Source organism: Silene latifolia, chromosome X (assembly GCF_048544455.1).
Source record: "Silene latifolia isolate original U9 population chromosome X, ASM4854445v1, whole genome shotgun sequence".
Lineage (NCBI taxonomy): Eukaryota > Viridiplantae > Streptophyta > Magnoliopsida > Caryophyllales > Caryophyllaceae > Silene > Silene latifolia.
The window spans coordinates 128,408,280-128,432,716 of NC_133537.1; positions in this window are offsets into that span (position 1 = coordinate 128,408,280).

Here is a 24,437-nt window from a genome sequence, read left to right on the forward strand (position 1 = left end):
GGGCTAGCAGGTTATTACCGAAGGTTTGTCAAGGACTTCTCAAAGATCGCCAAGCCGTTGACGTCCTTGATGCGGAAGGAGAACAGGTTTGTTTGGGATGAGAGTTGTGAGGAGGCGTTTCTAACCCTCAAAGAACGACTCACTACAGCTCCTATCCTTGCACTACCAGATGGGAATGATAATTTCGAGGTGTATACCGATGCTTCCAAGAAGGGTCTGGGGTGCGTATTGATGCAAAACGGGAAGGTAATCGCTTACGCTTCTCGACAGTTGAAGACCTATGAGGAGAATTACCCTACTCATGATCTAGAGTTGGGTTTTTGTGGTGTTTGCGCTCAAACTATGGCGACACTATCTTTATGGGGCTACCTTCAAAGTGTTTTCCGACCACAAGAGCTTAAAGTACATTTACACACAGAAGGAGTTGAACATGAGACAGAGGAGATGGATCGAATTGATTGGCGACTATGACATGGAGATACTTTATCATGAAGGGAAAGCGAATGTCGTAGCCGATGCCTTAAGCAGGAAATCCATCCATGCTTTGAGCAGTGCTAGATCTAGAGTGAGGATGCATAATGAGCTGCGAGGGATGGGAATCCACGTGATCCGGCAAGGAGAGACTCTTGGGGACTTGACCGTTGAGCCAGAGTTATATGAGGAGATCAGAGAGCTACAGAAAACCGATGCTAGAATTCAGAAGTGGCGCAGACAAGAGAGCGAGCAGTGTAAGCCGGGGTTGATTCCGGGTTTGTTATCCATGCCGATGGTAGTCCGAGGTTTGGGGGACGGTGGTGTGTTCCGGATAATGATGAGCTGAAGAGGAAGATTCTTACCGAGGCACATGCCACGCCATACTCGGTTCATCCCTGGGGAGATAAATTATACAAGGACCTCGGGAAGACCTTTTGGTGGCCGAATATGAAGAGGGAAGTTCCTGAGTTCGTAGCTCGATGCTTGACATGCCAGAGAGTGAAGGGTGAACATAAGAGGCCGCAAGGGAAGGTTCAACCACTAGAGGTGCCAGAGTGGAAGTGGGAAAGCATTTCCATGGATTTCATTGTCGGGTTGCCTCGAACTCAGAAAGGTAACAATATGATTTGGGTGATCGTGGATAGACTAACCAAGTCGGCTCACTTTATCCCCATGAAGGATACTTGGAGTAAAGCTGAGTTGGCCAAGGCTTATGTTCAGTATGTGGTGAAGCTACATGGTGTACCCAAGGACATCATTTCCGATAGAGACTCCAGGTTTCTATCCAAATTCTGGCAGGAGTTACTGATCACTAATGGGTACTCGATTAAAGATGAGCACCGCTTTTCATCCAGCCTACGAGATGGTCGACAGAGAGGACTATTCAGACGCTCGAGGACATGTTGAGAGCTTGTGTTTTGGAGTTCGGCGGGTCTTGGGAGGATAGGCTGGGGTTGATTGAGTTTTCATACAACAACAGTTACCACGCTAGTATTGGGATGGCTCCATTTGAGGCTTTGTATGGCAGGAAGTGTAGGAGTCCTGTGTGTTGGGATGATAGAGCTGATGCGGTAGTTTTGGGACCAGAGATGATTCAGGAGATGGTTGAACAGGTGCAGATCATTCGACAAAAGATGAGGGCTGCCCAGGACCGGCAGAAGAGCTACGCTGATGCTAGGAGAAGCGACATTTCTTTCCAGGTGGGGGAGAAAGTACTTCTTAGAGTGTCTCCGATGAAGGGAGTGATGAGATTCGGGAAGCGGGGAAAGTTGAGCCAGAAGTTTATTGGGCCATATGAGATCTTGGATAGAGTTGGAGAAGTGGCATATCGACTAGCTCTACCACCAGCTTTAGCCAGGGTACATAATGTCTTCCATGTTTCTCAGTTGCGGAGATATATGAGTGACCCTTCGCACATTTTGAGCCATGATGTGGTCGAGGTGGACGAGCAGTTGACTTACATCGAGACGCCTAAGGAGATCTTGGACAGGAAGGTTAGAAAGACCAGGCACGGAGAGACTGCCTTAGTGAAAGTGTTGTGGTCTAATCATAAAGCGGAGGAGGCTACCTGGGAAACCGAGGCCGCGATGAGAGAGAGCTATCCACATCTGTTCGCTTGAGGTAAGTTACGGGACGTAACTTTCTTTTTAGGAGGGTAGAATGTAACATTTCGTGTTTATGTTCGTGTTTATGTAGTCTAGTAGTGTGTTTGACCGTGTTAGCTATACGAGATGTCTTTTATATTTTCGTATGACATGTTTGGTATGGGGGTGAACTTCGGGACGAAGTTCTTTTAAGGGGGAAGACCGTAATACCCGTATTTTATTATTGTTCGGGCGAGTTTTATTATTTTATGGTAGCGTAAAGGTAATGGTAAAAGCGTAAAAAGAATTGTTTAATTTATATCGCGAGATGAGTCGGGTTTATAATCGAGTGACATTTTGGGTCGAGAGGTCATAGCCCATTTACCCACTTACTACCCATTTACCCACCTACCATTTTACCTCACCAAACCCTAAAAGCAAACCCTAATTCACCTTTAAAACCCTATCCCTTCCCCCTACCGTCATTTTGACAACACAAAACAACAACCCTCCTTCCTCTCTCGTTTAAGCTTTGTACACGGCCAAAGAGGGCACGCCAGTGAGGGTGGAGGTAGTAGGGTCCGCCAGAGTCCGGGGAGTCTTTACGGTGGTCGTTGGTGGTTGTTTCGGCCGGAAAAGCTCGGGTCGACGGCCGTCATAGGTAAGGGTTCTCGTTTTTATTTCTGTCCCACTGTTTTGTTTTGTGTTATGCGTCTTTTAGGGACTGTGGTGGTGGTCGTGGGGTGGTGAGATGTGTTGTGGGTGTAGAGTCGAGTCGGGTGGTGGTGGTTAGAGTGGTGGTCGTGGCTGGTGGTGGTTGCAGTGGTGGTGTTTAGGTGTCGGGGTCGATGGGGTGTTTTGGGTAGCATTTCAGACATAGGAAAAGGGGTGGCACCACCGTGGACTCGGGGGAGGTCGAATCGGTGGTGCCACGTGTGTCAGAGTCGCCGTGCGACGGTGGTGGCAATGGTGGTGGTTGGTAGGCGGCGGGGAGTGTCGTGATGGTCGTCGGGTTAAAAAGGGGTCTATTCATGGTGTTTTTGCGGCGAGAACGCAGCGGGGGTTTTGTGGTGGTGGCTAGGACGGCCGGCGTGGGTCGACCACGTTGGTGGTGGTGGGAGGTGACCAGGCCAGACCTGGTGTCAGGCCTGGTGGTCGGCGGTGAGGATTGGTGGTTGAGGGACGGTTGTGACGGGTTGGAAAGGGAGTAGGCGTGTATTGTGTGGTGCGTTGTTTTTGAAATTGTTTTGTTGCGGGTTTTATTTTAATGAGTCGGGAATGTGTATATTTCTAATATTTATATTGTTAGTTTGATTATTAAGTTAATTTTAAGTAGCGGTGACGGAATAATACACTTAAACTTTTGAGTCGGGATTCTATTTCGGGAAAATTGCTATTTTTAGTAACTTGCTATTCTTTTGGTAATTGCTATTTTGGAAAACTTCCCATTTTAGGAAACTTTCTATTTTGAGTAACTTATATTTTTAGTAATTTCTAAATTGGGAAAGTTTCTACTTATAGTAACTTTTGAGTATGGGAACGGGATTAGTAAGAGAATTAATTGTGTTATGTATATATATGTTTAGGTGGCGAGTTTCGGGTGGAATACTTCTGATCTGCAGTTAGCTTATCATCACTATTTGAGGTAGGGGAATACTCTGGACTTGATATCGTGTTATGTGATGGATTGATGAATCGGTGATTTACATGTTATAATATGATTGTCCGATTTAATTCCGTTAAGTACTATTGTTGAACTGTTTTATTATATTATTACCGTGGAGTTGGTGGAGGTGGAGATGATGATGTTGTGATAAGGCCCGGCGGGGGTTCGGCAGACTTGCCCTGGTGTCCTCAAGGAAAGGGCGGATCGGCTACGGTCGATATTTATAGTCTACCGGGGATCGGTATGGCTGGGTTGTCCGGGTTGTGAGTTGTGATGGCGGTGTTGGTGATGGAGGAGTATGTGTTTTGTGTTACTGTTTATCGTATTACCTACTCAGCTTCGTGGCTGACCCCGTGTATTCGTGTACGCCTGTGATGATCCAATTATTGGGGAGCAGATTGACAGGTATTCAGAGACTGATGGGAGCTGGCCGGGAAGAGAGCTTGGATGACCGACTTAGTGCCTAGCTCACCTTAGTCTTTTGAGTAGTTTTATCAGACTTATTATTTGGTCGTAGTTGGGGACTTGTTTTATTCCAGTTGTAATGTCACTATAAACATTATAATAAAGTACTGTGTTTCTTTCCTTTGTTATCTACTGCCTCGGGCTTCCGAGATGGTAACACCATTATTTATCTGAGGAGTCCTAGTCCAGGCCCTTAAATAAATGGGGGTGTTACACTAAATTTCAAATATGACTCTTATTTATAATCATGTGATACCTCACCTCATGATAATCTTCTAATGTGGGCCAATTCAACTATTTATATGTAGTATATTTACCACACCTATATTATTTTTCAATGTGGGACAAACAATATACTTAGAAATACAACATCTTTTTCGCACCTAATTCGACATCTAACCCAGTTTAATAATAATAAGCAAATACTATACTATTTATTAATATTCGTACAGTACATTTTTTTTTACCTTCTTATCATAATTAAAATATGTGCAAATAATATGATACCATATTCTAATGCTAACATTTATTTACCAAGAATCTAATTATATAAATTTTCAAAAAAAAATTTATGTTAGTTTTTTGCTAAATGAGATGTATAAGTTTTTATATAAAAATTATAAACATCACTTGGACATAATATAAAAAATATATATATCATACCGTAAAGATAATGATATAAACTCGTAAGAGCTCTCCAAGACAATGCTTAAGAGACTCAGAAGGTTTTGGGTTGGTATTTAGGTTCTAAGGATGCCTTCTATTTATAATCATATGATCACCCACCTTATGCTAAACTTTCGATGTGGGATAATTTTATTATTTATACATAATATATTCACCACACCAACATATGTTTCAATGTGGGACGTATAACATACTTAGAAATACACCATCTTTTTCGCACATAATTCGACATCTAACCCGAGTTAATAATAATGAGCAAATACTTTACTCCCTCCATTCAAGACCGAATACAACATTCCTTTTTTTGCACTATTCATGAACATAGAATCTTTACGATTCCTTGCAATATGTAAGACAAAATATGGTCATGTGAGATTTTATTTGATTCCCTATAAAGTACAATGAGAATATCAAATTATTAAATTTTTTATAATGTAAACTTAAAAATATTTACCTTGTAATTTGTGTCTTGGCAAGTGTGTAAATGAAAATGTTGTATTTGGTCTTGAATGGAGGGAGTACTATTTATTAATATTCGTACGTTTGTTTTTAATTTTTTTATCATAATTTAAAATATATGCAAATAATATGATACTATATTCTAATGCTAGCATTTCTTTTACCAAGAATCTATTATAATATAATTTTCATAATTTTTTTTATATAACTTTTTTTCGCAAATGAGATGTATATGTTTTTATATAAAGATTATAAACATCACTTGAATATAATACATAATATAGAAAAAGAAAACTATATATATATATATATATATATATATATATATATATATATATATATATATATATATATCATACTGTGTAGATAATGATATAAACTCTTAAGAGCTCTCCAAAACAATACTTAAGAGACTCGAAATGTTTTTGGTTGGTATATAGGTTTCAATGATGACTCCTATTTATAATCATAGGATCACACACCATATGTTAATCTTTCGATGTGGGACAATTCTATAATTTATACCTATTATAATCCCTACACTAACATTGTTTTTCAATGTGGGACATATAACATATTAAGAAGTATACCATCTAATATGTGCAAATCATATGTAATCTATACTCTAATGAAAGCATTTTTTGCCACGAATCTAATTATATTATCCTCATAATTTTTATAACGACATTTTTTTGCCAATTGAAATGTCAAAGTTTTTATATAAAAATTAGAAACTTCTCATAAATATAAAATAGGAAATATAGATATTATAATAATTAAAAGATTCTCCACTTTATTTTTTATGTGGAAAAAATTATTTATGAAACTTTCCTAAATTAATTTTTGATGATGTGCACGCTCTAGAATCGCTCGAAAAAAACTCTCTTTTATGTATATATATATATATATATATATATATATATATATATATATATATATATATATATATATATATATATATATATATATATATATAGATCAAGATGTTTTACAAAATCATATTAGTTTTATGAGAAGTATGGAGTGATTTGTCTAAAAAAAATAGTACTCCGTATATGAGATCTACATAAATTGCCTCCATAAACTCCATGTCCATACAGATAGTCAAGATACAACTTCTCTACTGCAATCTGTAGATACCTTATTTCTGCACCTCCCGCAAACCACCCGGTGATGATTGGGCCGCATATTTGGTACACGAAATGATTTATGACAGTTCGTAAGTTTATCGTCAAGTGATAGCTCAAACACTTGTGTCAACCCCTTGGTCGTCATCTACGAACCATTACGGTCGTTTGTGAAGAATTAGAGTACATTTGGAGTCGGGTCAAAAAACCGTCTTCATTTTCTAATAACTGTTTAAAATGCCGAGTCAGAATATTCTGGAATGTTCCGGATATTTCTATTCCATATTTTCAATCTTTTAATATTTGGTAAATTATATCCCGAAATTATTTTTTAAATAATAAGGAAATCAAGATCAAACCGCTATTCCATAATAGAAACGCGGAAATCTTTCTTCCGCAGGAGGAAACCCTTGGGGAAAGGACGCAGCAAGTGTTGCGCCTCTTCCAAGAGACGTAGTGGCTGCTGCGCCTCTTCCCCAGCTCCTTTCTGCGTATTTTAAGATCTTTTCGAGATTTACTTCCAATGTTTCACCGAAACCCTAATTCCTTCGTGTGATTAGTATAAATAGGAGCCTTCGTTCCTCATATTTCTTACGCGAGTGTCCGCCCTTCTCTTCTCCCTTTGCATTCTAAGACCACGCTCTTGCTTTTTGGCGTCTACGTGCTTGAACTTTCGACCACGTAAGCTCGGATCTTTCTGAGTACCAGCCTCGTTTTGCATGACCGACCAATTTGACCAACTCCACATCAATCAACTTAATCAATCTTGTTTAATTTCCTCTTAGAGGGCACTATCGTCGTACATTCGAGTCGAGCATCACTAAACGTTAACTTAGTTAATCTCGTTTCGTCAAACATGTAAGTCTGAGGGTGTAAATCCCATCTTTTATTATTGTTTTTATTTTTGTAATCATTATTGTAAGGTTTACGTCGAAAATATATTCAACACCGATTTATAAAACCTTTATTCAAACCTTTTTTACGGATTAACAGGAGACAGATGTCGAGAAGGAACGCAGCAACTGTTGCGCCTCTTCGAAGGGACGCATCACCTGCTGCGCCTCTTCCTGAGGCTGCCGCACTTCCTGCTTTCCTTCTTCTTCCTTCGTGTTTTGTTTAATTCGTCTGTTTATCTTATTTCATCTTTGCTTGTTCTTACTTTATTAGCATGATAATGTAACATATGTTCGTTATTAATTTATCATCTTTTAATTCACGACTTAAATCCCAAGTAACTCATATTTGCGGGTTTTCGTCATTAAAATCAAATCCGGGTTTTAGAGATTCGATTCATCCGTGTCAAATCTCTGAAATTCATCTATTGTGTATTTTCATCTGTTAATTATCATCATCGTCATAATCAGTAATTTAGTTTAGCATTGATAACCTAATTATCCTATTTAATTTAATTCATTATTAATCCTTGTAATTAATCTTTTAATTAATTTGTTCCAATTAGTTTTATCTCGTGTTTTATTGTTTCTATGACCAATTTGCATGTAAATAATATGTTAAACCACTTCTATCCGAGTCAAATATCAATAATCGATCGTTTAAATTCACCAATGAACATTAACGATATGCAATTCCGGCTTCACGGCCAGAATTCACCACAGGAACAGACGCAGTGAGCACTGCGCCTCTTCCAAAGGACGCAGCAATGCTGCGCCTGTTCCGGGTTGAATTCTGCCCCTGAATTTCTGTTGTTGCTTTGACAAAGCAAAAGTAATTAAGGTTCTAGAGAGTATTTTTACAAGATTACACTTACTGAATGAATAATAATATGAATTTAAAACTTAACCTAATAATAATAACTAATTAATAATTAAAACAAAATAAAAACCGAAAATAGGAAAACAAAAGCTGCTAACATAAAAAAACTCGACACTTGAAATCCGCACCACGGGCGATCCGCGCCAAAAGCTGTCACAGAAATCTGCTCCGTGTTTTATTTTTCTTTGCTGCGGTTTTCATTTTTGCTTGTTGGGCTAATATCAGACAGCCCATGTGAGCTTGTCTCCATATTGTAGGCCCTTTGTTTCCTCTCTTCAAAATTTGCTTAGCCCACTTCCAATTTGACTTCAACCTCCTTGCTCAATTAATATTTGATATACTTGAGCCCAAATCATTGGATATCTATGATCATGTAAATCAACCCAACACATTCCACAACTCATTTATCCTATATTCTCAACTAAATATCTCATAATACAATTAATGGTTATAAAATGAGAATTTATAAGATTAACCTCTAAATCTCCACTTATTTCACTAGTAATCGCCCAAATCGAGACTCATATACCGTACTAAATCCGTCTTATCAACTTCCCCACACTTAGATCATTACTCGTCCACGAGTAAACTCAAAGGATTCATTATTAGCTTATACCAGCACCGATCCGCGGAAGCATAGGAAGCTAACAAAACTTACCATGAAACTCTTGTAAGACGGTCTCCAACATAACAAAGAGAGATAAAACACTTGAAGAATTTTTTCTTTTTACCTAAATCTCTCATTTGGCCAAGAGCGCCCGCCCTTGCGAGTTTTCACTCTACTCTCAGTAGCACGCAACTCGATTCTTCATTTTACCCGGAGCGCCCTTTCGGGTTTTCACTCTGTCCTCAGCCACATCCCAATCTTGCCTAGGCGCCCTTTCTGGTTTTCACCTAGCCGGGATTTATTTTTACTTTCTTTTTCTTCTTTTTTCTTTTTCAATTTTTTTGAAATAAATAAATGAAATAAACACACCACACAACTACAAATGACTACAAATCGGAACGATTCTCCCTCCCCACACTTGAATGAAACATTGTCCTCAATGTTGCAAGGACACAATAAAGGGGAAAGAAAAAACAAACCTCAACAAAGAAAACTCCAGACGACCAAATAGATATATCAAGACTCAACACCACACCTGCTCCCCACATCTGGCATAGGACATCATCCGAATGAATTCCAAGGCAATAAAGAAACGTCAAAAACCGATAATGTAACAAGTAAAACACACTAACGCCCCTTATCGCTCCATCCTAACAAATGACCAAGTAGCTCTAATAATATATGTGCTAGCAACAGATTACACATAAATAAAATACTGCCACAACTCTGAGCTTACATGGTCAATCCTAATCTTCTCTACGCCAAATCAACAATCCATCCAACCGCATTAGCAAGGTGCCCACAACAACGCACCGCAATTTCTCCACACCTTAGCCACTATCTTACCCATCCGGCCTTCTTTGTCTCCCTTCTTATGTCGCCAAACACCATGAATCAAGGCTATTCCGATTGATTTTTTTTCGTTTTTTTTTTCAAAAGTTGCACACACAAATCTATGGGTTGCCTCCCAGAAGCGCTGTTGTTTAACGCCGTTGGCTCGATATCTCGCGGAGTGGTAAACCACCCGACTTAAGTAAGAGTCTAAAAAGTTACCTTACCAATGGAACGGGGTGAGCACTACTTGATTTGATATATATGATTTGTGTTACTTTATCGGAGCCCTTCCGGCGAATTAGTTTATCAAACCAGGTCTCACCCTTTCTTTTACCAGCCTCAGCATCTTTAAGATTCTCCCATAGAAGAATACACCTTTTCTCTCTAGATGGGGAGTCCTGCAAAATGTCACAATCTTTTCTCGGAAGTGGTGGCTTCCGGCTTCTCATAGAAGTATGGTTAGTAACAATAGCACAAAGAGAATAAACCGCAGAGCTAGTCAAATTAGGTGGATTAATTTCAAATTTAACCACCCTCCCATTAAACTCCATAGTCAAGGAACCATTTGGAACATCAATTCAGGTTCCTGCGATCTTTAAGAATGGTCGACCCAATAAAATTTGGACTCCATCGACCTCCTGTGCCATATCCAAAACATAGAAATCAGCTGGAAAAACCAGCTGATCTACCTTAACCATTACATTTTCTACTACTCCCCTAGGGTGAACACTAGACCGATTAGCAAGTTGGACTACCACCCTAATACTCTTTAAAGAACCAAGCTTAAGAGACTCATAAACATAATAGGGAAGAACATTTATTGACGCCCCTAGATCTAACATGGCTCTTTCAAACCGTGTATCACCTATAGTGCAAGGTATAGTAAAGACACCCAGATCACTACACTTGGGAGGGGTCTTACTCTTAAACAAAGCCGACACAAATTCATTAGCTTTACTCTTTGGCTTTTTCAATTTACATTCCTTTTGATTTCTTTTAATTGTATAAAGTTCTTTTAAAAATTTTGCGTACCTAGGAACACTCTTAAGCAACTCAAGTAAAGGAATATTTACCTCGCATTTACGAAAGGTTTCGTAAATATCAGTGTCGGGCTCCTTCTTCCTTTTGTCCTTTAAAGCCTCGAGAAAAGGTGGGAGTGGCTCATATGAAGGCATAGATGGTGTCACCTCCTTTGAGTTATATGCATCCTCTTCTCCTTCATCTTTCACTAGCTTATCATCTTCCACCACTAACTCCTCTTGTTCTTGGATAATCACCACCTTAGGCTTAGCTTTTGGCTTTTCAATCTCCACCAATTGTCTACCATTTCTCAATGAAAAAGCACTCACATTCTCTCTAGGATTCAAAACTGTCTGAGATGGTAAAGTACCTGATTGTTTAGCTTCCAACCGATTGACCGCAGAAGCCAATTGACTAACTTGATTCTCAAGATTCTTGAAATTCTGCTTATTTTCTGCTCTATCTTGAGTGACACTAATGGTAAGAGCCCGAATCATGTCCTCAGTAGACATTGATGAGCTCGGTGTAGCTTGTAGTGGTGCCTGAGTAATGGAAGGTTGTTCTTGTGGTCGCATAATAAACTAACCTCTAGAAGGGCCAGATGATGGGCTAACTTGAGAATTTCCCCAACGGAAGTTGGGATGAGCTTTCCATACTTCATAATAAGTATTAGAGTATGGATCCCATTTCTTGTTTGGAATACTCTCTCATACACCATTCACCGTCTAAGAATCACCCTCTTGCATTTGAGGGAACAAATCGCTAGGATGACCCTTAGTAGAGCATATACCACAAATAACAGCCATTTGCCTGCCAGATAACATGTCACGGAGTGTGGAAGCAATATTATCAATCTTTTCCTCCAAGCCAGGATTAACACCCATAGCACCCACTCCTCTCCGTGAAGGTCTTCTCTCAAACTGTCTAGAGGTCTCAGCTAGCTCTGTGATAACCGCCCAAGCTTCATCTGGATTCTTATTGGCTATATTTCCTCCACAAGCGGGAATTAATCATACGACGATCATCTTGGTTCAGTCCACCACAAAAATACATGATGAGGTCATGTTCGGAGTAACCATGGTAGGGGCGGTGGCACATAATCGCTTAAACGTTTCAAGGTACTCGTACAAAGTTTCTCCGTCTTCTTTGCTCAATATTGCGATGGCTCTTTTGATTGAGTGATCGAGAAGGAGGAAAATACTTCTCCAAGAATGCTTTCTTCATACCTATCCAAGTAGTGATACTCGCTAGTGGTAGATAGTTTATTAACCAGTCTCTCGCATTGCCTTTCAAGGAGAAGGGAAATGCTCTCAATTTTAATTGCTCATCTCTGACATCAACTTGCTTCATACCGGTGCACACAATATGAAAGTCTGAAAGATGCTTATTCGGATCCTTAATACTCGTCCCACTGAAACTTGGTAATTGATGTATCAAACCAGATTTCAGTTCAAAAGTAACTCCATCATCCAATGCTGGAAAAGTGATGCATAATGGCTGAACATCAAAATTTGGAGCTGTGAGCTCCTCTAATGTGTGGGTCTCTCTAGCCATATTCAAAGGCTTTTCGGATTCTTCAGAAATTTCAGAATTGTCAGAATCGGAATGCAGATCGTCGAACTCACTGCCTTCAGGAATAGCCACTATTGCACCTCGTTTGTTCTTCCGTAACCTGAAAAGAGTATGCTCAATCTCTTGGTCGAAAGGCTCGAGGTTCAGGTTAGAATAACGAGTACTATGCATAAAATAACTAAAAAAAACAATAAAGACTCTACACTAACACACAAGAATTAAACTATTACCTTCCCTGGCAACGGCGCCGAAATTTGGTGAGCCGAAGTCGTATGCTCCCAAAAATAAGTAATAAAGTCCTATTACCTTAACTATATAGTAGAGGTAAGTCGAGTGTCGAATCCATAGGGAAGGCGATGTAATTAATGTGTAAAAAAGTAAAGAGTACAAGTAACAATAATAGGGGGGGGGGGTTGTTGATTGAATAAGCTAATGACTAATAAGACAAAGTAATAAAGATGAATAATTCAGATGATTAAAGGTCTTGGGTCAACAAACATCCACTATCAACAAACTAATTGGTCTTCGATTGTCTTTAATTCAATTACTCTCAAGTACTCTATTGTGGAAATACAAGTTTCCCCTTCCTCTTAAGTTTAGTCACTAACTCGAAACACGATATTAGAAGACCCTAATTATTGAACAATCTAATCCACGCGTCTAGATTTAATCCAACAATAGCATTAACAATCCAAGGAAGCAATAACGATAACGATCTTTAACACACGCGGTTAACGATTCGAATTATATGTCTAGTCTCTACTTTGTCCAAATAACGATGAAACGCATACAAATTATTAGGGTAAAGTTTGCTACTTTAGTCTAGATTAATTGAACAATTACGGATTCAATTTCTAAACATGCAATAGATTAAAGTAAATAATTACTAATTGATCAGATTAGCAAGAGAAACAATAATCATAAAAAACGAGCAAGAGACATAAACAATACTTGAGAAAGAAAAAAAGAAAGAACAATCTCACAATTAATTAGTCAATAGCTTCAATTGTTGATCCAAGAAAGGGAGGATTAGTTCCTCATAATTTCTAAGCAAAAGTAATTAGGGTTTTAGAGAGTATTTTTCCAAGATTACACTTATTGAATGAATAATAATATGAATTTAACACTTAACCTAATAATAATAACTAATTAATAATTTAAACTAAACAAAAACCGAAAATAGGAAAACAAAAGCTGCAAACATAAAAAACTCGACACTTGATATCCGCACCACGTGCAACCTACGGCCTGACCCGCGACCCGCGCCAAAAGCTGTCATAGAAAGTTGCTCCGTGTTTTATTTTTCTTTGTTGCGGTCTTCATTTCTGCTTGTTGGGCTAATATCAGACAACCCATGTGAGCTTGTCTCCATATTGTTGGCCCTTTGTTTCCTCTCTTCCAAAATTTGCTTAGCCCACTTACAATTTGACTTCAACCTCCTTGCTCAATTAATATTTGATATACTTGAGCCCAAATCATTGGATATCGATGATCATGTAAATCAACCCAACACATTCCACAACTCATTTATCCTATACTCTCAACTAAATATCTCATAATACAATTAATGGTTATAAAATGAGAATTTATTAGATTAACCTCTAAATCTCCACTTATTTCACTAGTAATCGCCCAAATCGAGACTCATATGCCGTACTAAATCCGTCTTATCACCTGCCATACCTTCGAAGATGTCCAGACCAAGACCCGTGCATATATCAGGCTGGAAGAAGACAAAAGCTACAAAGTCGGATCATCCAGTGGATCAAAGGACTATGAAAGGAGCAATAGGAAACAATTACAGACCTACTTCATATTCAAGGCCAGACCATTCAGAAGTCAACCTGGCGTATGAGTATCAAGGTAAGGATAAAGTTTTCCCACCTATTTATGAGCATAACTTCAGTGTTGATATTGCAGGATTGATCCAGAGACTTGATAACATGGGATCAGTGGTCAGATGGCCTAGGAAGGTGGAAAATCCCAACCCTAGGAGAGACAACTCCAAGTGGTGCGAATTCCACATGGACATTGGACATACAACGGATGATTGCTTCACCCTGAGGAAAGAAGTGGCCTACCTATTGAAATCCGGATATCTAAAGGACCTGATCAAGATGAAGGGCAGAAGTGCAGACCGGGCCAAAGAGAACCAGGAGCAAAAACAGGACCACAACCTTCGTCCAACACCCACAATCTATAAAGTAAAATTCATATCTGGTGGATCGAAAATTTGTGGTCTGGCCAGTTCAGCAGCAAAAAAAAGATAGCCAGGACGCCAAGGACTACATCACCCTGCAAACCAGATCATGTCCCAGCAATCACTTTCAGTGATTGTGACCTGGTAGGAATTCCTGATGTTCATCATGATGGCCTGGTCAACATGATGTTCAAGGATCAAATAGGTGATATCATGGAAGTCTATATAGACGACATAGTAGTAAAATCTAAGAATGCGGAAGATCATATGAAGCATCTGGAAATAGCATTTCAAATATTAAAAAAATACAACATTAAACTCAACCCTGCAAAGTGTCACTTCGGAGTCTCCGCAGGTAAGTTCCTTGGATACATGGTGACAAAAAGAGGTATAGAGGCCAGTCCATAACAGATAAAAGCTATCATGGAACTACAGTCACCCAAGTCTGTCAAGGATATTCAGAAATTGACAGGCCGGGTAGCTGCCCTGAACCGGTTTATACAAGATCTTCTGAAAGGTGTAAAACATTTTACAACCTACTCAGAAAAAATAAACAGTTCCATTAGACACCTGAGCATAAAGCAGCCTTTCAGGACTTAAAATCGTACTTGTCGTCTCCACCCTTACTGGCTAAACCAGAGAAAGGAGAACCCCCGTCAGTATACCTATCCGTCACTGACACAGCAGTAAGTGCAGTCCTGGTAAAGGAACAAGAAGGCCAACAACATCTTGTCTATTATGTAAGTAAAAGCCTGCTAGATGCTGAAATGAGGTATGGACTACTTGAAAGATATGTTTTAGCCTTAATTATGTCATCTGCTAAATTACGTCCTTATTTTGAGTGTCACCCTATCATAGTCAGGACTAACTTACCTATAAAATCCGTCCTACGCAAGCCTGAATTATCAGGTAGGATGGCCAAGTGGTCAGTCCAGCTTAGTACGTATGACATCACCTTTGAACCCAGTACAACGATTAAATCACAGGCCTTAGCAGACTTTGTGGCCGATTTCAGCCCTAACCTAGAACCTGACCTGAAAAAAGAAGTTAACCAGTTAGAAAATAAAACTCCAGACCAAGAGTGGACTTTGTTCATAGATGGGGCATCGAATGCCAGGGGGACAGGGTTAGGTTTAGTACTAAAAGCACCACAGGGAGACATGATAGCTCAGGCCGTAAGCTGTGAGTTCAAAGTTACCAGTAACGAAGCAGAATATGAAGCCCTGATAGCAGGCCTAAAGGTATGTTTGGACCTCGGTGTTCAAAATTTAAAGGTAAAAACTGATTCACTTTTAATTGCTAATCAAATAAAGGGAATTTATACGGCTAAGGATGCAAAAATGATTTCATATTTAGAATATGCAAAGAACCTTACCACTAAATTTACTTTAATTGACATAGACCAAATAACAAGAGACCTGAACACCCAGGCTGATGCTTTGGCCAGCCTAGGTTCAAATTTCACTCCCTCAGTTTTTGATAAAATACCAATTGTTCACTTATTAGAGCCACCTATCAGCAAAGCTAAACAAGTCAACCATGTCAATTAAGATAATAATTCTTGGACCAAACCTTATTATGATTGGTTCCTCCGAGGAATATTACGTCAGGGCATGCATGAAGCAAGGGCCTATAAAATCAGAGCTTCAACCTATTCTATTATCAATAACACTTTATTTAAGAGATCGCAGGCTGGACCATATTTGAGATGCTTGGAGCATGATGAAGCTAAACAAGTACTCCAATAAATACACGAAGGACATTGTGGCAACCATAAAGGAGGAAAAGGCCTGGCAAGTAAAGTACTCAGAACAGACTATTACTGGCCAACACTGAGGGCTGATTGCTTGGAATACTATTCAAAATGTGAAGCATGTCAAATTCAAGCACCAATAATACATCAGCCATCTGAACTTCTTCACTCGATTTCTGCACCCTGGCCATTCATGACGTGGGGCATCGATATTGTAGGGAAATTGCCTGTAGCTTCAGGACAGAAAGTATTCACGTTGGCTATGACCGACGACTTCTCTAAATGGATCGAAGCTGACTCTTTCAGGCAGGTAACAGAAAAGGATGTAATATCTTTTATCAGGATAAATATCATTTGCAGATATGGAGTCCCATCAGAGATAATGTGTGATAACGGGACCCAGTTTGTCGGAAAGAAGACTAAAGCATTTTGCCAAGAGTGGAACATCAACCTGGTCACATCTTCCCATGGATATCCAAAAGCTAACGGCCAGGCTGAATCTAGCAACAAGGTAGTCGTTAGCTGCTTAAAGAATAAACTGAAGAGAAGACGAGGTAGATGGGCGAAAGAACTTCCATTGGTGCTATGGGCAGACAAGACAACCCCAAAGACATCAACAGGCCAAACACCCTACTCTTTGGTGTATGGCTGTGAAACTGTCATCCCTGCAGAAGTTCGGGTGCCAACATCAAGATATAGCCTGAACAATGTTGAAACAAATAGCACCCTGACGCAACACAACCTGGTCCTAGCAGAAGAACTAAAAGACGCTGCCAAAATTAGGATGGCATCGTATCAACAAACAGTGGCCAGAACTTACAACAAAAATGTCAGGATTAGAGTCTTCAAGAAAGGAGACCTTGTCTTACGAAACGTTTTCCTAAATAAAAAAGAAAAATCAGCAGGCAAGCTAGCCCCTACGTGGGAAGGCCCCTATTTAATTGACTCAATTGTCGGACAAGGAGCATACAGGCTCCAAACATTAGAAAGAGAAATGATTCCAAGATCCTGGAATGTACTCATTTGAAATTGTTCCATGTATAAATCTTATCCTAGCCTGATCAGGTAAAAGTCACATCTTTACTATCAGTGTTTTACCCTGACATGCTACCTGGAAAATTATGTGTCTCACATGTTCTATGTGCAATCCACGTCTATATATGCAACTAACTCAATTTCTATCATTTTTCTTGAATCGTGAACAATTATACATGATAAATGATTATATGCATAAATATTCAGGATTGAGGGCTACTCTACTGCACATTAGACTTCTTAATTATGTACTTTTTTAAATTTTTTGCACCCCGCTGTGCCTGATGAAGTTGGTAACCATTACCAGATACGGTGAATAGCAGGACCAATCAGGTATGAAATATTGCCTGACCTGACTATTTGCTGCACACATCTACAACCGGCTGGACGCAGCAAGACGGTGCAAGGGTGTTTTATCCCGACCATCAGTCTAAATGCCCTCTCGACAGGCCGGGTACCAAGCCCTCCAGTCAGGCAGGGGACATAAGCCCTCCTGACAGGTCGGTTTTCCCACTCCTTCAACCACTATGGTAAAAACTATATGTGGTTGGATAGTTTACGATGGCTTTAAACGCAATATAGGGACTGTTGGGCCTTGAATTTCGCACTACTGGTAGGATAGAATTCTACCCTGGCCTGACGATCAGGGAAGGTCCGTCAGGCTAGTCCAAGTTTGGCACCAGTCGATGAGCCTAGATTCTCGCATCATCTTCAAGATCAAGTTCAACCCTGGCCTGACAATCAGGGTAGGATCGCCAGAGTAGCTCGAGCCTGGCACCGGGCAGGAGAGGGCAACGGTCAAATGTAAGGTCAACATTTGACTAAGTCAAAGAAAATTATATAAGATTATTACCACATTAATATTGTAATTAAAAACATATTAACGATGAAGATTCTGGCATAAAGAGGAAGCATTAATATGCATTAATGCGCATTTAAGGAGAAATTAAGTATGTATTTAAGGAAAAAGATATGCCATCAATGAGGCAATTAAGAGAGAATATTTGCTCTTAATGATGAAGATTACTCTACCTTTTGTTGGAGACTATATAAAGAGAAGCAAGCATCACAAGATGAGGAGTCATTCGGCACAACACAACTTATCACATTACAAGCAAGACTATTATAATATTTAGAGAAAATATTATACTTTGTGCTCATGATATTATTACCCTCTCAAATCATAGTGAAATCCTCTCCTGGCTTGGTGCCCGTGGTTTTTTCCCATTCAAGGGTTTTCCACGTACAAATTCCTTTGTCTTATTATTTACTTTATTTGCACTATTTTTATTATCATCAAACCTGCCTAGGTACGATCATGATAACATCAAAATAGGATGATACTAGTTAACCCCATACTATTCTACCTTGGTCGTATTTCCAGCCCTGCGCAAAATATGGACAAAACAATTGGCGCCGTCTGTGGGGAAACTAGTTTATTAATCCTACAAGAATGTTCACAAGATTTTCTCTTCTCACAATTTTGAGAAGCTTGGGAATGATTGATACAAGAGTTTCCATAATTCCTAATTCAAATGAAGAAATGCTAGATCCAAAGGAAAAATTACCAAAACAAGTCAAAATTCCTTCCAACGATCATAAGTATAACAAACTCCAGTGTTGACTAAGAGAATGCGGATTTCAAGGACATAATTGTCCCGAAAGAAATTCAAAGATAAGTTTTTCCTAGATCTAATACAAGTTTTTGCAAAATATTAACAATATATCTTAAAATTTCCTTACTTTGGTTTTTATTCTACGGTGAATTTTCTTAATTCTAATAATTTGATGTTTTTAGGAAATAAAACCTTGAACTTTGAAAATTCAAGCCTGACAGGGCAATTCAGTCCTGATCGTGACAAGCTTCAAAGTCAGTTCTGGACAGTATCAGGGTAGGCCTCAGCGTCATTACAAGCCTGGCCAATCGGCTCAACCCTGAACGGTTATACCAAGACTGAGATTAGACATGAACGAATTTATATCACTCAATGTGGTACACCCTTAGTGGAACGAGATCGAGGAAGGAAAAAATTGAACAACGTCAACGAAGAAAGAGCTCCCAAAAATGAAGTTTCTCGCTTAATTAAGCCCGACCGCCTTTAAAGATCCAATCAGGACAGGGAATGTTGATCGATGGTATGAAACGCAATAACAAAAAAATAAATCATCAAAGGTATTAAGTAATATTCCTGCACAGGTAAGTCGTATCCTTTACATAACTTTTAAATATGTCATCATAAGTACATATTCCAAGATGGATATCAATCAAATATTTTTAATAGTGACCATATTACATAAGATAGTTTTTGGGCAGTCCTGATATACCAGGGTTAGTCAAGCCTAACCTGACCTGACTGATCATGGAAAAATAAATCGACCAAGCCTGACCTGATTGACGTTTTGAGGGATGAATTAACCTGTCATGACTAGCCTGTCCTTATATGCTTAGATGTATTATCATACTAGTATTATGAATCCTTACATGATTGCTCATTAACTTTTCCTTATTATATATCAAGCATGTCTAGCATGAGATTAGAACCTTTGATTAAATAGAATTTTTAATATTAACATGTTACACACATTACACAACATTAATGTTTGGAGACATAATCTATCCTGGCCTGCTAGTTAACATGGTTTTGATTTATAATTCATGTGTATCATTTATAACCTACTTGTGATATCCTTGTAAGATATTTCGGTCTTGCCAAGTGCAACTTTACATGACATGTGGTAAGTTTATGAGTTACATGGTGACCAAAGGAGACATTACAGTCAGTCCTGAATGGATTAAAGCAATATTGGAGTTCCAATTACCAAAACCAGTCAGGGACATCCGAAACTGACAGGCCGGATTCTGACCTGAACAAAAATTAGCCCTGGATTGTTATTTTGAAACCGTAAAGCCTTCCGAGTTAAGTAAGTTTCTCACCTAGCAACTACAGTACCCAGTTAGGGGCACATGTGTAGCATCATCCTGCATGGAAATAGATCAGGTATGAGTACCGTGACATGCATGTCTTAATAAGATCTCACTCCCCTGATTCTGTCAGGCCTGAATTAGTAAGTTTCTTAAAAACAAAAAATATAGATAAATATATAGCTTTGCTTGATCTCATTTTTATACAATTGATGTATATGCTGATGTTATCACCTATAGGCTCAATATTGACACATCTTTGATGTCTGTGCCGCTGAAACGGTGCAAATCCGCCCCTGAAAGAAATATAAACATCTACAAGGAAATAAAAGAACTCCTGAATACGAGGCAACATTATTCAAGGATTAGAAGCTATATTTAACATCGTCTCCATTTTTACTGGCCAAGCCATGCAAAGGAAAACCCCTGTCGGTTTATATTTCTCTCGTTGACACTACTGTCAGTGCCTAGTTAAAATACATGAAGTTCAGCAACATCCTGTCTACAATGTAAGTAAAAGTCTACTAGATGCTGAAATAAGGTATGATTTACTTGAAAAATATGTTTTAGCTTTAATTATATCGTATATTAAGTTGTGTCCTTATTTTGAATATCACCCCATAGTAGTCAGGACTAACCTACCAATAAAATCTGTCCTGCGGAAGCCTGAATTGTCTGGTAGGATGGCCAAATGGTCAGTCCAGCTTAGCACCTATGATATTACCTTTGAACCCAGGACATCAATCAAATCACAAGCCTTAGCAAACTTTGTGGTGATTTCCCTAACCGGAATTAGACCTGGCCAAGGAAGCTAACCAATTAGACAATAAGACCTCAGACCTAAAATGGATCCTGTTCACGGACGGGGGATCTAATGTACGGGGCATGGGGTTAGGACTAGTACTAAAATCACCACAGGGAGACATGATAGCCCAGGCTGTAAGCTGTGAGTTCAAAGCCACCAATAATGAAGCAGAATATGAAGCCCTGATAGCAGGCCTAAAGGTATGTCTAGACCTCGGTGTCCAAAACATAAAGGTAAAAACTGATTCACTTTTAATTGCAAATCAAATAAAAGGAATTTATATAGCAAGGAATGAAAAAAATGATTTTTTATTTGGAATATGCTAAAATACTTTGCGATAAATTCATTTCATTTGATATTGAATAAATACCAAGAGACCTGAATACCCAAGCTGATGCTTTGGCCAACCTTGGTTCAAATTTCACCCCTGCTATGATAAAGTACCTATTGTACATTTACTTGAACATGCCATCAGGAAGCCTGAATAGGTGAACCCTGTCAACACTGACAATGATTCATAGATTAAGCCTTTTTATGATTGGTTCCTGCAAGGTATACCACTTCAGGCCAGACATATGGCTAGAGCATTTAGAATTAGAGCTTCTACCTATTTTATCATCAATGATAATTTGTTAAAAAGATTTCAGGTCGGACCATACTTGAGATTTCTCGTACGGCTTGAAGCAGGGCAAAGTTTTCAAGACTGGTTATTATTGGCCAACCCTGAGGGCTGATTGCCTGGACTACAACATGAAATATGAAGCCTGCCATAAGCATGCTCCGACTATTCATCAACCATCTAAGCTATTACATCCATTATCTACACCCTAGCCATTTGTGAAGTGGGGGCATTGCTAACCTAAAGGAAATGGCCAAGTTGAACTATATGAAAAAGTGGTCGTCAAAAAAAAAAAAAAAATTGTCTGCCTAGCCAAACTCCTTATTCATTGGTTTATGGTTGTGAAGAAGCATCCCTGCTGAAATCCATGTAGATATGGTTTGAATATCTTTGAAGCAAATATCAGCCTGACCCCAACAGATTGAAGAACCTTACATGCCACAAACACTGTAAGGAGACATGTTTCCAATATCTTGGAATGTAATCCACCTTAAAGCACAATCATACTTGTGGTAATTTCTACTCTGCATGTTCTAGGTAAAAACTCCAAACTTATTCATCTAAATGTGTGCTATGCCGTGCCTTTCCTGAACATGTTACGTGACAATGTGCATTCTTTTCTTGCCTACGTGTTTGCGTTGCACATGTCGGATGTTCTAACCAAATTTGTTTTACTTGAATCCTGAAAAAAATTATACATGAATTGTTATTGCATGAATAAAATCTTCAGGATTGAGGGCTACTCTACTGCACATTAGACTTCTTATTTATGTACTTTTTTAATTTTTTGCACCCCGCTGTGCCTGATGAAGTTGGTAACCATCACCGGATACGATGAATAGCAGGACCAATCAGGCATGAAATAATTGCCTAACCTGACTATTTGCTGCACACATCTACAACCGGCTGGATGCAGCAAGACGGTGCAAGGGTGTTTTATCCCGACCATCAGTCTAAATGCCCTCTCGACAGGCCGAGTACCAAGCCCTCCGGCTAGGAAGGGGACATAAGACCTCCTGACAGGCCGGTTTTCCCACTGCTTTAACCACTATGGTAAAAGCTATATGTAGTTGAACGACGTACGTTAGCTTTAATTGCAAGACAAGAGCAAATACTGAAAAAAAATAGGTTAACAGGTTTGAAGAAAACAGGTTAACAGGTTGGAAGAAAACAGGTTAACAGGTTTGAAGAAAACAGGTTTAACAGGTTTGAAGAAAACAAGTTTGAAAAGAATGACATGATTGAACAAAGCAAGCCTCAAAGACGAACTTTATATCATTAACAAAACCATTACCCTCTGGGCAAAGGTAACAAAATGTATATCTATCCTATCAGGGATAACCATACTGACCAGGACCAACAAAATATAAAAAATGTCTTTACAAGGACATTCCCCCGGGCAAACGTACAAAATGATTAATGATTCTACCAAGGGCATTTTCCTTGGTTGAACAAAATACCATTGTTTAAAAGTCCTACAAATGAACATTGACTCACACACGCTCCGCGAATACACTTGATTAAGAAGCACTGATTCATATGGTGGGGGCAAAGACAAGCCAGGTCAACTGTACGCAGGCTACATGACTGAATCAGACGTACATGATAACATGTTGAATATAGCGAGCAGGAATGGCACGGGCATCAATTAGATCAATTAGCTTATCGGGATCAGTTCCAGTACTGGAGACAGGCCTACCGCATGTGAACCCTCCTTCTTAACTTTGGCAAGCCTAGCATTCAAGTCCGTTATGCCGAAATTGAAAATTCTGAGAAAAGAAAGCCTTACTGCCAGAAGTTGAAGCCCAAGCAGCGTTAACATGCTTAGGAACCTTGAAGGAACCTTCAGCCTTCGAACAACGAAGAAAGCATTCCTCTCCGCATGAGGAATAGCCAAGAAAACAGTTACCCTCTCAGAAGGATAAAGAATAGCGCTCACCAAATAATCCACTGCAAAAGAAGGTATATCCTGCTTTCCTTTGAACTAACAGAATATGTGCAGGAATGGCAAAAGTTGCAGGGTACTTACGAGCAACGCGAGCATCAAAATTAAGATACGCTAGGTCAGGCCCAACCAAGTTGGCCCTGATGAATATATAGCCAGTCCACCCTGATGGGAGAATTTTCAGGTATCCATACGTCAGAATCAGCAGTAATGATCCCTTTACCCTTCAAAATTTTCTCAAACTCAAGTTTGAGATGATTGGGGAAAGAGTGTTGTTCATCGGCTTAAACTAAAAATTTTTGTAGAAGATGGTGACCTTATCAACAGCTAGAGCAGGGGATGCATCTCCAAGAGTGATGGATTGATTTTCAGAAGATTCAGGCTTATTTTCAGAAATATTTTCAGGGTTTGGGACAAAAGGTGTGCCAGGAGCAACAACAAACCTGGCTGATTTTCTTTTTACAGCTATAGTTAGATTTTCTGGTAACTTCTGGGAAAATAGATGAAGGTTGAAGATAAAGATCGTAGAAAGATAGGGAGAATTTTGGAAGAATTGATCAAGTTTTGGTGGATAATAAATGATGAAGTAAAGAAATTATTTATAGACGAGAAAGATTGGGATTTACTGCAACTAGTCGTTTTCTCAATGATAAAGCACACTGAATCGTCCTGGAGAAGTTGTCCAAAGATGAAAAGAGAAGGTTATCTCTTTATTACTGGCCTGACCCAGCGATAATAAGGAGATAAGGGGCAATTGTTGGGCCTGGAATTTCGCACTACTGACAGGATATAATTCTACCCTGGCCTGACGATCAGAGCAGGTCCGTCAGGGTAGTCCAAGTTTGACACCAGTCGAAGAGCCTAAACTCCCGCATAATCTTCAGGATCAA